Here is a 15724-nt window from a genome sequence, read left to right on the forward strand (position 1 = left end):
ACCAACTCTTATTTCAGCTAGTTTTTAATGTGTACATCAAGACTAACAAGAGCAAAACAACCACTTTCCATGGTATATAGGCCAGAAGATAAACTGGAGAATTTCAGACTGAATAGACAGTGAATTTCAGAAGCTGACATTAGTTAACATTCTGTATGTGAAATTAGTCCTTTAAATGTATTTTTTTTTTCACGTTTATTCATTTTTGGGATAGAGAGAGACAGAGCATGAACGGGGGAGGGGCAGAGAGAGAGGGAGACACAGAATTGGAAACAGGCTCCAGGCTCTGAGCCATCAGCCCAGAGCCTGACGTGGGGCTCGAACTCACGGACCGCGAGATCGTGACCTGGCTGAAGTCAGACGCTTAACCGACTGCGCCACCCAGGCGCCCCTAAATGTATTTTTTTTAATGTAAAGTACTGAAGACTTCCAAGTATAAGGCACAGTATAAAAGGAAAGGATAAAGAACAGTCCAGAATCTCCAGTAGACTGATATGATTTCTAAGTCACCACAGCTAGCTTTTTATTGGTTGCAAACCAGTCTATCAAAATGTTGTACCTGCTTTCTAAGCTGGTCCCATACTGTTCAATACTTATAGATGTTTATAATTTATCACTTGTTTGCTTATGTACTTTGCCCATCTACTAGTCCTGACTTTCTAAATAATCTATTTGTATAAGCTCTTAACTGTTAAATTTTCTCCACATACCTTAAATCAAACACAGAACACATAATCCTTATTAAGTCTAAAAACCATTTTGAACTACTGCAGAAAAAACAATGCCTTGTTTTGTCCCCTGACCAGGGCTGGAGATGGGAGCCATCTTAGAAAGAGGATTACATGCAGAGATCTGTGTTCTAGTCCTTGCTATATCATTAACTAGCTAAACATGGTGAGTGTACCTTGGAAAAGTCACTTCCTCTCTGGGTCTGACTTGAAATGTTAACTGAGGAGTTGGAATACTAAATTATCTAATGATCTCATCAATTTTACAACAAAATATCCACTGTTACACAGAACACTGTGTATTGAGAAAAAGTGTTTTGTAGGGATGCCTGGTCTCCTACAAAATAAACCTACAAACTAAAATAAACGTCTGCAGTCACAGGTTGGTGGTACGAGCCCCTCACGGCTAGGCAAATAGAGTTTCCCCACTCTTAATCGTGGGGATACCAGTCTAAGACACACATAATTTGGCAACTCAACATATACCTTTATCATTTACCTTAAAACATTTGGTGCCTGCAATGTGTCAGCCTCTATGATAACTGCTTTCAGATACTACTTCTAATTGTCAAGGATGAAAAGTGATCATCCAGAACAAATTCACCTTTCAACTCTTAATTCCTTGTCTAGGCTCAGCTAAAAGAAGAAACAGGAATATGAATATCTTCTAGCTAAGTAAAGAGAAGTCTTGCATTTAAGACAAAGTACCTTTTCAAAATTATCCTGAAATAGATCAGATTGGTTTCTTGACTATCTTTGGCAATTTCTATCCTAAATCTGTGATGTGCCCCCTTCCTGCATTACAGCATTTTTAATAGCTTTCTATCATTATATTATATAATTTAGTCTTATAAACAGACCCACCCAGAATTCTTCAAAACAAGATGAATACATATGAATAAAATAGATAAATGAATAAATGACGAATAAAAAGAGGTATATCTAGTGCTAACGTGGTCAACGATTTTCTGGTTTTTCAAATTCCCTTCAGTCCTTCTAAGTGAAGGGAGAGAAATGGAGGTTGCTGAAAAATCCAATAAATTCTCACATAATGATCTCATTACAGAGTGTGAATAAATTTAAACTTCAGCAATGTGTGTGCCATTCTGCATTGCACAATATGTTCTCTTCGCCTTCCTCCCACACACATTATTTTAGGTGCTATTATTGATAGACAGGGACATTAAGAAGAAACTAAATGTAGTTACAGAAGGCTTTTGTTTGCACTTACTAACCTATAGTCAACTCAAGTGACACACTGCTAATAGACAGGGCTTTAGCAGGACTAAAATAGGAGATGATCCCAGGGAATAGAAGTGAGGAAAGGTACAACCAAGGAAGGAGAAAAGCCAATACAGCCATTCGACATCATCAGGGTGACTGCTGGAGGGTAGCGGACAAGTCTGTGGGACCCCTGGAGAAAGCACAATGATGAGGCATGGGCTCTTGTCCCCTAATTAAAGGTGGCCCAGGATATTAACCAACCTCCTTCCTTTGCTGGGTTTGAATGTCCTGAGGCAGAAAACAGAAAAGTGGTGGCAAGAGTAGTAAGTTCAAGTGAGAAACTACGGAAATCTGAATTTGCATTGAAATCAGTGGTAGACCACGAGGATATGATGCAGGGCACCAGGAGCTCTCCCCCAAAAACCCGAAAGGCAGAAACTTTACATCTCCAACAGATTACACCAGATGGTGGCGCTTTCCCTACCCCCACCCCTCCCCAAACACAGGCACTGTGGAAAGATTGAGCCAGGTTTCCATGGTTGCCAATCTCTTAATCACAATTGTACTTTGAAGTTCACCATAAGAAAGTCTTGCTCTCTTGCAATTAAATAAAATGCTGCTATAGCACCTACCTACACGAGTGTTCCATAGACATTCAGAAATATCCTTGTAAAAAATTAAGATCCCTGGGTACAATGAATCAGAATTTCTGGGAATAGATCCAGAATTTCTGAGATCTGTTTTCAACCTTTAGATTTAACTTGGAAGGGATTAAAGGTCATGTGTTAGATCCGATGTACGAGTATCAGTGGGGTCCCAGATTTGGGCTGGGGTGCTGGGACACCAAGAGGGGTGAAGTGGACCTGCCCAAAAAAAGCCTTGCAGACAGTCCACACTGAAGCATCTATTTGAACAGCTGGGTAAAGACAGAACCATTTTCTTGTTATTCCATTTAAAGCACAAAACAGGCCAATGGTCTTTTATTGCCAAATATCCCCTAGAACTCGAACTCCTCAGTTTCTTTGACAATGCTTTTTCCCAGCTCTTTTCTCTTCTTCCCCAGCCTTTTAAGTCCATGTTCCTCAGAGTTCCTTGTTTTTCTAGACCGTTATTAATCTTAGGCTGTACATCTAAGTGCTGTCTTATAGTTCTAACAACCATATACTGATGACTCTCCAGTGGCATGCTCTCCCAAACTTCATATCCTATTGCCTGCCTAGTAGATATATCTGGATGTCAAAAAGAATCTAAAAAATCAAAACAACTAGTTAATGAAAGCAGCAAGTACCTAGCCAACCAAGCCAGAAAGTTGAGTCACTTAAAGATTCCTCCTCCCTGACCCCCATATCCAATCACCAAGTCTCTAAAATGCTCTTCTCTTTATCTCTGGCACAACTGCCCTACTTTTCAGCAGCCATCTGATCTCTGCTCCACTACAGGTACCTATAGGAAAGCCTAACCTCTTTATCAATGGAATGCAAGGTAGAGCCCACCCAGCCAAGCTATCAGCTTCATTCCTGCTTTGCCCTACCATACTTCACACTTTGGAAGCTTATGCACAGAACCATTACTACTGGACCAGATAGACAGAAGGCCAATCACATCACTTAAGATGCAAATTTTAAAGCAGCCAGAATCCTAAAACTAACATAACAGCTTCTAATTTTTTTTTTCACCCTAACCACCACCCATTTCCTACTATCCATTTATCATCAGAAATTTACTAAACACTCTGGGCTGGATATTACCAGTGCAATTATGAATAAGACATAGTCACTGCCCTTACAGAGACAGAGAAGTCAATAAACAATTACAATGGAATATGATGTGTGTTTATAAAGATAATATGGGTGCTGAGAGAATCTAAGCAGGGGGACAATATACAGAAGGAAGGGGTGTATGAAGGGACATAAGGGAACCACAAGCACCAAGCTCAGTCTTGAGGGTGTAGAAATAGGTCAGAGAAGCCCTGACCTTCTAAGCTAAGCCCTAAAGGAAGATACACAAGTCCTAAGAGGTTCAAAAGTAGATGATGCTTTTGGGAAACTGAGGTAGGTGAAGAATAATCAGTCTAGCTAAGGTGCTGGGAGTGGAGAGACAACAAGTAAATTAATTAATAAGCAACAACAGACAGGAACTTTAGCTGCTGATTATAAATGGAGGTTGAGGGACAGGTGTCAAGGATGGGTCCTCATCTTATGGCTTCATCAACTGGATGAACAGTGGTACCTTACAGTGAGATGGTGAAAAAAGGTGGCTAAGCAGATTTGGAGCAGGGAAGAGAGACAGTTGGGTTTTAAAAAAGTGTTGTCTGTAAAACAGATATCTAGTAGGCAGACTGACACAGGTAGGGTCAAGAAAAATAGGAGGAAAGGAATAAGGCAGTTGCCACAGAACCATTTCAATGAGAAAAACATTTTCTGGATGGAGATTACAGATGTTATTTTCCAAAATTTCACAATGAACATATATTACATATATTACTATTATAAACAGGAAGAATGTTCATAAAAGAACAGTCACTTTTAGACCCTATAGCAAGGTCAATGAATAACTGTGTCCAGTTAGCAATGGAGATCCTTGGTGACTCTGTTGTAAGAACTACAGTGGGTGAGTAGGGCAGAGCCAGAAGTTCATGGTGAAGGAGTAACTGGAAGGTGACAAAGTGAACCTTACCAACTCCTTCACGAAGCATGGCTGTGATAAAGTCTTTGTACATACCTGCCATCTTAATCCTTTCCAGGAATAAAGTGACATATAACAATGAATCAATTAAAACTTGAACAACTTTCCTCCAAACAAAAGCCAAAATTCTGTTTTCAAATAATTCCAGTATTCCTTTTAGACTCTAACTTCTGTTTTCAGCTCAAACAAAGCTGGAAAAACTCTCACCTTTAAACACAGCGGGGGCGCCTGGGTGGCGCAGTCGGTTAAGCATCCGACTTCAGCCAGGTCACGATCTCGCGGTCCGTGAGCTCGAGCCCCGCGTCAGGCTCTGGGCTGATGGCTCAGAGCCTGGAGCCTGTTTCCGATTCTGTGTCTCCCTCTCTCTCTGCCCCTCCCCCGTTCATGCTCTGTCTCTCTCTGTCCCAAAAATAAATAAAACGTTGAAAAAAAAATTTTTTTAAAAAATAAATAAATAAACACAGCGTACAATCCCAAAATAGAGCCATGGAAGAGAATTTTAACTTTGTTTAGAAAAAAAAAAGTGCTTGGATAAATCCCAAAGTTGAAAGAGTCATAGTAACTAACTCTAGACTATGGAGGAGTGAATTTGATCAATGAGGAATCAAATGGCAATATGGGGTCAGAATAGAGGAAAAGGATGAGATTTCTCTTTGGGCTAATAATAGGCTTAGTGCTAATAGGAGGCCTAAAATCAAAGACAGATGCTTGTTTTTTAACTTGTCACTCAGTGTATGGCGTTGCCTATCGAAACAGACTAGGAAATAAGTCATTTCCCAAGTTTCTTTCTGCTATGTTAAAGGTACAGGAATGCACTCCAAAAAGGAGTCCACTTAAAAAAAATTTTTTTTAACTTTTATTTATTTTTGAGAAAGAGACAGAGGGTGAGTGGTGGAGGGGCAGAGAGGAAAGAAGACACAGAATTCGAAGCAGGCTCCAGGCTTTGAGCTGTCAGCATAGAGCCTGATGTGGGGCTAGAACCCACAAACTGTGAGATCATGACCTGAGCCGAAGTCGGAGGCTTAACTGACTGAGCCACCCTGGCACCCCAGGAGTCCACTTTTATCAGAATAGTTAAAAGCTCTTCTTCCTTTACAAAAGGCCAGAGGAATTAAAATAGACTAATCCTTGAAAGACCATTCCCATGATACCTTTAGAGGAGTTCAAGTATACAGTAAATAAATTCACTGTTTCTTTAAGAATGTAAAAGCTTAGGCTTAGGTCTTGATCTCCTGGCTGGTGGGCTGGTGGGTTTGAGCCTCTCATCAGGCTCAGTGCTGACAGCTCAGAGACTGGAGCCTGCTTCAGATTCTGTGCCTCCCTCTCTCTATGCCCCTCCCCCACGCGCGCACGCGTGCGTGCATGCGTGTGTGTGCTCTCTCAAATAAAAATTAAAAAAAAAAAAGAATGTAAAAGCTTCCGGAGAACATCTTAAAACCACCTTCTTCACTGAACCATTACAGAAATGACTAGCAACTCCAGCAAAGTATTACATGTATATATAATGAAGTCTTTGTTTTTTCCAAATGAAATCATGGAGCTATAATGACTTTTGAAGCCCCACAGTGAGATAGTGGTAGCATCAGGATGAGAATTAGGTTAAGAGTCTCCTGGATCTGCACTTTCCTTGTTCAAAGCAAACAAAAATAAAAAACCTAGGCCCAGAGGTGCCTGGCTGGCTCAGTCTATACAGCATGCAACTCTTGATCTTGGGGTTGTGAGTTCGAGCCCCACACTGGGCATAGAGACTACTTAATAAAAACATATTTTTTTTTTAATGATAAAGTGTGCCTAGCATTAAAAAAAACACACACACTTGGGGCACTTGGGTGGCTCAGTCAGTTAAGCATATGACTTCGGCTCAGGTCATTATATCTCGTTCATGGTTTGTGAGTTCGAGCCCCGCGTCAGGCTCTGTGCTGACAGCTCAAAGCCTGGAGACTGCTTCAGATTCTGTGTCTCCCTATCTCTCTGCCTCTCTTTCTCTCAAAAATAAATAAGTATTTTTTTTAAAAAACACACACACACAGTCCCAATTATGACACAAATGAGATTAAATAACTCTGACAGCATCTATTCAAAGAGATTTTTCTCTCTCAAACTAGGTCAGTTTTTCTTCAGTGCCACATAAAACCTCTACACATAACTGTGATGAATTAAAGCAGACACACCACATCACATACAAAGCCATACGAATCTATAAGTATGTAGAAACTACTTCCATGGCTGTTAAAGTAGAAAAAGTACCAAGACTAGGAGGGTGTGAATACACGTGGAGGCAGAAGACAGTACTTCCCTTCATAATCCTCTAAGGACTGACAGAATGCATCCAACTCCCACTGAACGCCTTAACCAAAATATATATATATATATATATATATATATATAAATGAAAATAAACTAAACAAACTGTACATCAGAAAAGACAGTAGTAGTTCTCAAACTGGGCTCCAAAATATTGGGGGAGGGAGTTCACTTATTTCTTTCAAGGAACATTCTCTAAAGCCATTTCATGGGACCTTGAACCTTTGCCTCAGGAGGGCTGGATGGTTAATTGTACACAACTTAATGGAAAAATCCTTTACTGTCTGTTAAAAGATACTGAGTAATACAGAGACTAGTCTTTGGAAGCACATGCATAGTTTTCCAGAATTCGCTGCTCACGGCTTTCATCATTCTTAGAATTCACAATCTTATTTAAATACAGCACACAGGGGCGCCCAGGTGACTCAGTCGGTTGGGCGACCAACTTCAGCTCAGGTCATGATTCACAGTCCGTGTGTTCGAGCCCCGCGTCGGGCTCTGTGCTGACAGCTCAGAGCCTGCAGCCTGTTTCGGATTCTGTGTCTCCCTCTCTCTCTGACCTTCCCCCATTCATGCTCTGTCTCTCTCTGTCTCAAAAATGAATAAACATTAAATACATACATACATACATACATACATACAGCACACAGCTCCATCATGATTATCTAATATAGATTCTATACCATGATTAAAGACCAAACAAAGCTAACTTCCCCAAAATAAAAGTTTATGATAAATTTGATGGGCCAATAAAGTATCTAAAACATACCGAAAGGAGTATTATAAGTTGGGAAGGGTAGCCACTACTTTGCTTTTCCATTGTGGTCACAACTGAAGCAACACCTAACAGTTTTACAGTGTACTGCAAAATACTAAATTGGTCATTAATTTACATGGATCCTCTACCCCCTCTTTTCTTGGACTAGGTAGGAAGGGGGACAGGAGGCTAAAGGAAAGAACACTTGCTCAGTCTATTTTGAATTATTAAATAACAGTTGGGGATACAGACAAACTGAAGTATTATGTTTTGTTAAACTTACCATGTTTAAATTAATCCAGTCAACAATGGTTTACAAAGTATTTTCCTATTGTTCCTGTGACATAATGCTAACCACTCACATAACTCTGGCGTATCACAATTTATTGCTACCTAAAACTGATGAGAAATCTACAGTTTTGTAGTTCCCACGAGAAAGAATATCAAAATCCAGCGAAACATTTAAAAAGTTTAGTCCCCCCAAAATCATTGATATATATTGAAAAGTACATTGAGCATTACCAAGAAAATTTCGCCTCTATAAATTTCAGATACTCAGCATTCCTGTAAAGCCCTCTTGCTTATTTTTCCTATTCTAATATTTCTTAAAGAAAACAAAGGAAAAGAAAATTTCTATCCTCTCACATAGCAAAATGTCATTCCTTGAGTAAGCTTTTTTTTCTTTCACTTTGAAACCAGGCATTCTTCCATATATAAATGTAACATATTTTTAAAAGTTTATTTATTTATTTTGAGAGATAGAGAGCACAGGTATGAGGGGGTACAGAGAGAGAAAGGAAGAGAGAGAATCCCAATCCTCACTGACAAGGCAGAGCCTAATGCAGGGCTCGAACTCACAAACCAGGAGATCATTAGCCAAGCCAAAACCAAGAATTGGACTCTTACCCAAATGAGCCACCCAGGCACCCCATAAACTTAACATATTTTTTTAATGTTTCCTTATTTATTTTGAGAGAAACAGAAAGAGAGCACGTGCGCAAGCAGGGGAGGGGCAGAGGGGAGTGGGGACAGTGGATCTGAAGTGGGCTCTGTGCTGATGGCAGAGAGCCTTACGCAGGGGTTGAACTCACTAACTGTGAGATCATGACCTGAGCCAAAGTTCAATGCTTAACCACCTGAGCCATCCAGGCGCCCCAATTTAACATTATTTTTAACGCAATATTTTCTTTAAGAGTAATGCAGTACTTTCAAAGAACTGATCAGAGCTTTAACATATAACCTCTTTGACCAAATGTAACTGGAATTTAAAAATGTCATCTTTCCTGGGGAATAAATTGTTAAACATTCTAAGGCCAAGGTCAGCCACAAACACAGTTCAAACATCCATTAGGTACCAAATAATGTTTGATATGAAAAATCAGAGAACAGGGGCATCTGGGTGGCTCAGTTGGTTAAGCAGCTGACTCATGATTTTGGCTCATGTCATGATCTCATGGTTTGTGAGTTCAAGCTCCACAGTGGGCTTTGCACTGAGTGTAGAGCCTGCTTCGGATCCTGTCTCTCTCTGCCCTCTGCCACTTGCTCACTCTCTCAAAAATAAGTGTTAAAAAAAAAAAAAAGAACTAATGTAAAAAAATAAAAGAAAAATCAGAGAATAGCATGAAATTCTGAGTGTAAATACAATACCACACTGCACATCTGCCGTGCATGGGGCCTCAATCTTGAGCAAAGTACCAGCTAGCTGGGCACAGGCTGGCCCGTTATAGGTACCTGAATTTAAAATAGGTTATTCCTCACAGGAAAGAAGAAAGAGGCAAAAAAGTAAAAATTCAGAGTAACAAATATTAATGCACCAAGCAAAAACAGCTTGCTTGCTGTATCAATGCAGACAAAAGATCTGGCAAATGAAGACTTTGGTCAGCAACCCTGGGTAGGGGTGGAAGGGGTAGGGAAATTACTTCAGAAATAGGACCCAGGGTATTTACCAAAGAAATAAAGCCTGAGCCACAGTCCTGTGCCCAGCTGTTTAGTAATTACTCTTCCTTCTATCACATATCGCCTAGGATCTGTTGAACCAAGACTGAAGTAGCAATCTATGCAATGGCTGTTCAAAGTATTCTTTAAGAATTACCACTTATAAAGAAATGAGGCTTATTGTCAATCGAAACCTGAGAGGTTGCTGTTCTGGAGCCTGTTTTTTGAGTTTACCAAAGCCAATTCAAATCTTGGGAGTTAAGGGGTGCCTGGGTGGCTCAGTCAGTTAAGTGTTCAATGCTTGGTTTCAGCTCAGGTCATGATCTCACGGTTCACGAGTTTGAGCCCCACATGGGGCTTTGTGCTGACAGTGAGGAGCCTGTTTGGATTCTGCCCCTCCCCTGCTTGCTCTATTAAAATAAATAAGTAAACTTTAAGAAAGTAAAAATAAATAAATCTTGGAGTTAAAACAGTATTTCCAGAGTGCCTGAGTGGCTCAGTCACTTAAGCGTCCAACTTCGGCTCAGGTCATGATCTCATAGTTCATGAGTTTGAGCCCCACATTGGGTTCTATGCTGACAGCTCAGAGCCTGGAGCCTGCTTCAGATTCTGTGTCTCCCTCTGTCCCCTTCCCTGCTCATGCTCTGTCTCTCTTGCTCTCTCAAAAATAAATATTTAAAATTTTTTAAAAGAAAATGAGTATTTCCAAGGAGTAAATGTGAGAAATCTATATTACCAAAAAAACCCCTCAATCATTAGGCACCAAGGAGCCCAAATTGTCATATTACTGGAGAAAAATCACAAACCAGGGCTTATGTACTTGTCTTAAATCTCATATAAAACTTCCTTGAGTACAGAGGGTATGTCTTCACTATTCTGCAGAATTTGACTAACCCTGGAATTCCTAAAGCCAAACAGGAAAGACAATGGTATACAAACAAGGTATAGAGACCTCTCACTTACAGGGTAAACTATGGGCCTTCAGAACCAGCTTTACATAAATGCAGAATTTAACAAGTCGGAGGTTAAAAGAGCTCTTATATATAAGTCCTATCTTCTGAAATTCCTGGATATATGTATTTACTTAACATGGTTGTAATCATATTATATATACAATGTTATGCTTTTTATCAGAAGTATTGTCCATGTTATTACATGGTCTTGAAACCCATCAAAACTGTTAATGTATAAGTGCCAGAATTTAATAAATATTCCTTCCAATCCTGGAGGTTCTAATGCAACTTTCATGCATGCATTCTCTTATGCATTTAAAGGTATGTCCTTAGAAGATTCCCAGAAGTGGAATTTCTGAGTCAGAGTTTGAGTATTTTTATGACTGGGTACATCTTGCTCAATCATTCCCCAAGTAGTGCTAATTTACCCTGCCACTACCAAGAAAATCATGCCAGTTTTATGGGCAAAAGTTGTGCTGTTTAAAGGGAAAGAAAGCAAGCAACGTAGACCTAGAGATAAAAAATAACAAAGAAGTAAGAACAGAATAATCTGTTTTCACTTCTAGAATAATAATAGCTCTAAAATGTTTACTATGTGCTAGGCACTGTTCAAAGCTCACAACCACCCCACCCCCCAAAAAACCTAAGTGCATATTCTTACTAACCCTAATTGCAGGTGAAAAAACCAAAGCAGAGGGAGGTTAAAAAAACTTGCCAAGATCACGCAAGCAAGCACATCAAGAAGCCTGGGTGTGCACAGTCAGGAATCAGAGGCTATCCTCTTACCTAGCACATTATGAAAAGAGGGAGCGCAGATGAGGAACACATGGATGAAGACTTCATCAGTAAGTTTAATCTCATTGTCATAAATAGAGACTGAGAAGTCTAACTGTGACAGGAAACAGAATTTGGGTTAAATTTTGGATGTTGAGTTTGATAACCAACTTAAAATTAATCCATTCATTTATTAAATACTTAACTTCCCTTTCAGTGTCAGACTAGACCCTGAGACTTCAGCATGAACAAAACTAACAGAATTCCTGAACGCAGGGCAAACCTAAGAAATCTACACTGATCCTTTAGCTTTTGACTCATTTACAAACTTAAAAGTTTCCCATGTGCTGAGTCAAGTTAGCAACAAAGATAGACATCACTAAGATCACTCAAATTTTATTTCTGACAAAGAGAAACTTCAAAAATTTAATGCAAATATGACAGTCTGGGCCACAGGCCTGAGTACAGATGATATCATCAGAGAATAAGGCTGGGTTGGAATGACTGTATACAGAAGAATACACAGGACAATACATACAGATATTATTCTGGTGTTGATTTATAATAGACTTATTTATTTACGACAATTAGTTTCAAAGAAAGAAAAATGGTAGAGAACAGATGAGATAAAATATAACCATAGGCAAGTGGAAAACTATGAAATGATAAAGAGTAAGACCAATATGAATAGGAATATTAATATATATCTAGATTTCAGAGGTCCTACCATCTCTTTCCAGTACTAGACTACATGAAGCTATACACAACACTTCGTCATTTCCCCAAAAATGCTTTGAGGCAAAGAGAAATAGTTACCCTTGCTATACACTTTTTACTGACACTCAACTACTACTTCATCAGCAGCATATCGGTTTGCTAGACTACCATACAAAATACCACTAACTGTGTGGTTTAAACACAGAAAAGTTACTTTTCATAAGTCTGGAGTCTAAAAGTCCAAGATCAAGGGGACGGTGGGTTTGTTTTTTTCTGAGGCCTTTCTCCTTGGCTTGCAGAAGGCTGCCTTCTTATGGTGTCCTCACAGGATCTTTCCTCTGGACACACATGCCTTTGGTGTCTTTCTCTTGTGTGCAGAATTCTTTCTTTTAAAGACACCAATCAGATTAAATTAGGGCCCACCCTGTCTACCTTCTTTTAACTTAACTTACCTTCTTTAACTTAAGTTTAAAGTTTAACTTTAAACTTAACTTGATTAAATTTATTTTGAGAGACAGAAAGAGAGAGAGAGAGAGAGCAGCATGAGTGGGGGAAGGGCAGAGAGAGAGGGAGAAAGAGAATCCCAAGTAGGCTCCACACTGTCAACACATGGAACCTAACGAGCCTCCGTCTCATGAACCATGTGATAATGACCTGAGCAGAAATCACAGAGTCTGGATGCTTAATCAACTGAGCCACCCAGGCACCCCTGAATCACCTCTTTAAATGCCAGCTCTCCAAATTCAGTCACATTTCCCAGGCACTGGGGATTAGCGCTGCAACATATGCAAAGGGAAGCAGCAGGCAATTCAGCCCCTAACAATGGGGTAAATGTAAGAATTCATGAGTTAAAGCTTAATGTTTTAAGATCATAAAATAAAAATAACCAGAAAGCTATTCTGATTTGATCTCCATACAACCCATATTTATTTAAGAGACACTTCAAATCATTCAAGAGCTCACTGCTCCAAATAATTAACACCTGGACAACTATCTTTCTGCAAAACATGTCTGGAAGGGGAAAAATGTTATCACTCCTATTAAAATCTCATTAGTACAAAATACAATGGTTATTATTAACCTTTTTTGCAGCCACTATAAGCCCTTTAAAATTCTGATGAAAGAAAATGGATGCTCCCTGAGGAGGGAGCGTGGGGCAAGCTGAGGGCAAAATACAGGCTGGCACCACCCCACCTTCCAGGTGGAATAAGTGTGATAGTCCTCAGACACTCCTGGCTACCCAAGAACAAAGGAAAGGGCTTTAAGTGCTTGCCACGGTAACGTGGGAAACTAAGGCAAATGAAAAATTAAATTCCCTTACTGCCTAGAACCCACTGACAAGTCCTTGAAACCAGCAGTGACCTCCCTCTAGGAGCCCAGCTGTCTCAATGATGACACTTTGCTGGGGGCAAAAGAAGTTTAGCTTAACATTATCCCAACCGTGAGGATCCTGTAAGTCTATTTCCTCTATCTCAACTGCTCCACAATATATGCTGGCAATCATGCTCCAAACTTAGCCTCCGGATAAACATCTGAAGGGTCTCATGACTGAGGTTTTACTAAACGGTAATAAATGGCATTTCCGTAGCAACAGCTAGCCCCTCAAGGTCCTGGAAACCTTGCTTCCAAAATTTCTTAGAGACTTACTCTATCCCTGACCCCCTCCCAACCTGAGGGTATATAATGAGTTACCTGTCATGACCCCAGTGCAGAAGCTCTTCCTGCCCACAGGTCCTGTTCCCATGCTTTAATAAAATCATCTTTTTGCACTAGAGAGGTCTTCAAGAATTCTTTCTTGGTCATTGGCTCCGAACCCCCCACCATCACCCCCAAACTTCATCACTCCCTGAGGAAAGGACACATAGCCACAAAGTCTGGCATGATTATTGTTTCGGGAGATTCACAAACCACCTCCCTAAAGCTCATCAGGATCCATGGACTCAGGTTAAAGAGCACTGACCTAAAGGGCCATTTATTTTTTTTTTTTTCAACGTTTTTTATTTATTTTTGGGACAGAGAGAGACAGAGCATGAACGGGGGAGGGGCAGAGAGAGAGGGAGACACAGAATCGGAAACAGGCTCCAGGCTCCGAGCCATCAGCCCAGGGCCTGACGCGGGGCTCGAACTCACGGACCGCGAGATCGTGACCTGGCTGAAGTCGGACGCTTAACTGACTGCGCCACCCAGGCGCCCCTAAAGGGCCATTTATATCTAAATTAAAAACTAAATCTATACCAAAATGGACCAAAACACTTGAAATTGAGATTATCTTGAAAAATACAGGATATACAGTAACCATGTTTATATTTAGCTACTTGCCAAAGGATTGGAAGTAACTAATGATCAACCAAATAATATTAGAATAAATTTTAAGCCTATTAGCCAACACTAAAGGTGGGGAGAGGAGTGAAGAGAGAAGAAACATTACTTCAGAAAGTCTAAACTAAGAAAACCTACTGCAATTCAGCACAAAATCTTAGAATAAAAAAGAGACAAATAACAGGAGGTAGAAATCACTAACAAGTTTCTTGTTTACTGACAGAAGATCCATTATTTTCTACACACCAAAGTCATAGTCAACAAAGATAACATTATGTTGTGAAATTTCAAAACCTGGCTTGTCGTCTTCTCTCTGTATGCCTGACTGCCCTCAAAAAACAGCTTTGGATATGTTCAGACAATTGGGCAAAAGAGGAACTTCTGTTGAATTCACTATTCCACCTAGGGACGTACCTCTGTGGACAATTTTACTAAGGTGTAAACTCCCAAGGATAGGAACACTTGTCTACCTGATTTACCACTGCACCTCTGGAGCCTCATTCAAAAATCATTTGTTGAATTCGAATGGATGCTATATTCTAGAGACAGCCTGAATGTGGAAGACAGGCTGAGAATGTAACATCCATCTCTACTGTACAAGCAGCTCAAATGGATCACTATAGTTTTGTGTTGGATCCAACACAATATGAAGTGGCAATATGGAGCCCCAGAAAACAAAAGTGCTATTCATTAAAGAGATTTCTTGTACCATTATTTCTAAAGAGATACCCCAAAAATAACTTGCTGGAGCTCCAGCTGGCAAACTGCTGAAAACCTTGAATTTTTATTTCCTGGTCTAGTACTTCAATTTCCCTTCTATGTCCATTTATATGATCCAAAGTCCAAGTTCATCTGTAAAGCGAACACACAAAATCCCCCACAGAAAAGTGAAAAACAGGTTTATTCCACTGTAGATGTATCTGAAGAATAAATTCAACTTCTTGGCTCTGAGCAGTAAGAGAGAAGTCAGCTCAACTCAAAAGCCCTGAGCTTGAACAAGAGCTGAAAAGAGTAAGAAGAAAGGCAGTACAATGTATGAGGGGAAAGAAATTAATTATCTGGTCACTTTCTGATTTACTGAAGAAAAGCTCCTCTATTAAACTCACCAGATATTCTTATGAGCTTCACTGACCTGGCAAAATCACTAGGTCTTCAACTACTTTCTAGTGCACCAGCTTCAGATGCTTGCTTTAAACGAAATACCAATGAAGAAACTGGGTTTTTTCCCTAAATAAATCCTTTCCAGAAACAAAATTATCATATTATAAATATTAGTAGGGGACTATTTGAAAAGTCCTTAAGGACACCAAGTGAGCCCCAGACTCCTT

The 15724-nt window shown here is 39.9% G+C and overlaps 1 protein-coding gene across 7 annotated transcripts in view; it reads right to left on the reverse strand.

The window, feature by feature from the left end:
• The window catches only part of FBXO34 (F-box protein 34), a 90509-nt gene that overhangs the window by 3645 nt on the left and 71140 nt on the right, over positions 1-15724 (reverse strand). Inside the window, exon 1 of one of the 7 annotated variants that reach the window (XM_086709697.1) lies at positions 12796-12900. The exons of the other annotated variants lie outside the window; for them this stretch is intronic. The gene's annotated coding sequence lies outside the window, so the exon portion shown is untranslated. Of the gene's footprint in view, positions 1-12795; positions 12901-15724 lie in introns of those variants that run through there. 7 annotated transcript variants of the gene reach the window in all.

Source organism: Puma concolor, chromosome B3, assembly GCF_028749965.1.
Source record: "Puma concolor isolate L17-30 chromosome B3, mPumCon1.1.hap2, whole genome shotgun sequence".
Taxonomy (NCBI): Eukaryota; Metazoa; Chordata; class Mammalia; order Carnivora; family Felidae; genus Puma; species Puma concolor.